General features: G+C 34.9%; 1 pseudogene; it reads left to right on the forward strand.

The window, feature by feature from the left end:
* The first annotated feature begins 434 nt into the window (after positions 1 to 434).
* Positions 435 to 628, forward strand: LOC123858177 (U4 spliceosomal RNA; annotated as a pseudogene).
* Positions 629 to 1,879: the final 1,251 nt, after the last annotated feature.

The following is a 1,879-nucleotide window of genomic DNA, read 5'->3' on the forward strand; positions in this document are numbered from 1 at the left end:
CAAATCAAAACCACAATAAGAGATCACCTCATACCTGTTAGAATGCTAAAATCAAAAAGACAAGAGTTCACATGTGTCGGTGAGGATGTGGATGAAAGGAACCCTTGTCTGCTATTGGTGGGAATGTAAATTGGTCCAGCCAATATAGAAAACAGTATGGAGCTTCCTTACAATTTTAAAAAAGAACTATCAGATGATCCAGCAATCACACTTCCCCTTTAGTTATATATCCAAAGGAAATGAAAACAGGATATTTAAGAAATATCTGCACCCCCATTTTCATTGCAACCTTATTCACAATAGCCTCTAAGATATGGAAACAACCTACATGCCCACTGGCTGATGAACAGACAACGTTGTGGTATATGTGTACACAATGAAATACTGTTCAGTCATGAGAAAGAAGGAAATCTTGCCGCTTGTGATACCATGGAATATAGATGCAGTGGCAGTATCATAGCCAATGAGGTTTATCTGAGGCGCGATCATTGCTAATTGAAAACTATAGATGTAATGATTCTGCATCACATTTCATTCATCACTGTGTCCCCAACTGTCTGTCACAGCCCATGGTACAGCATTAGGATTCAACAAATATGTATGAAATAATTAAATGTATTGCTTTGTGTACCTGTATTGTTATGTTAATTTCTAACACTGAATGTCACTACATTCATAACATTTTGTTTGAAAATTATAGATTGAAAATATGTGCAAATAGTCACATACTTGCATACTTATTTTTATAAGCAAAAATATCTGTTCATCTAAAGTACTTAACAAAATTTCTGAATCAGTTAAATAATTAAATTATCTGGGAAAGAACAGAGACTATATTCTGGTATTACACCCAAGTTCGAGGTTGAGTTGATTTATCAATCCAACCATGTAAATATATAGCATCCATGATGGTAGTGAGACTTCCAAAGAAACCTAAAAGTAAATTGAATAAACTTATTTTTTATAAGATTTCAAAGATTATATGCCTAATGTATATCTTTAGAGTTTTGCCATCACTGTGAGCAGAAGTCATACAGTGATTAACTTATTTTAGAAATAAGTCATATACATACATATATACATACACATACATATATATGTATGCCCAGATATACAAATATATTTGCCTTAAATAAAGTTAATGCTTGGACAAAAATTAATTTACAAAACAAATTAGAGATTGACTATTCACATTTCTAAGCTTTACTGTATGGTTCATTTAAATAAGAGGTAGTCCCAGGTCACTTAACAATGACTCATTTGCTTCAGAGTCAGCTTTCCAGAAATACTGTCCCAGTACCAGAGGTGTGCAAGTGGAACTGAAGTGTTATTGGGGATAAGATTCCTTTTCTGAGCAAGTGAAAAGGAGCAATTTCCCTTTGATTCTTGGATTCTATTATCGTTCTGAAGCTCCTTGAGGGCAGATCCTGTATGCTGGACACACAGTAGGACTTTAAAAATTACCAGTCAGAATCAGCAAACTGGATGTTTATGTGAGTCACCTTGTAGTTATGTTGTGAAATAGTGCTTTAAAATCTGTCAATGTGCTGTTCTTTTTTTTGTACTTCCTGCTATTCAGGAGAGACCTCCACTGCCTAAGGAAGAATTAGGATGTTGGAGGTGGAAAGCATAGCGAAAGGAAGTGTCACTATTCAGCATCTGACTTCCAAAATAGTCACCTGAAGCCTGCTTCAAAGACAGTGCTCTTGAAAGCCACAGTGCTTAAGTGAGAACTGAAATGTTAGAGATTTAAAAAAAAAGTTGAAAAAGGATTTTGTGTCAAAAAGGACAGCTCTAAAAAAAGAGAGCATAAAATGTATTCACAAGGAAACAGATTGGAAGAAACACAGATGAAAAGCGAAAGGACCCCACCCAAATG

This window comes from Mirounga angustirostris, unplaced genomic scaffold, assembly GCF_029215605.1.
Source record: "Mirounga angustirostris isolate CCGP_5_RB_7025 unplaced genomic scaffold, mMirAng1.0.hap1 SCAF_13, whole genome shotgun sequence".
In the NCBI taxonomy this organism is placed as follows: domain Eukaryota; kingdom Metazoa; phylum Chordata; class Mammalia; order Carnivora; family Phocidae; genus Mirounga; species Mirounga angustirostris.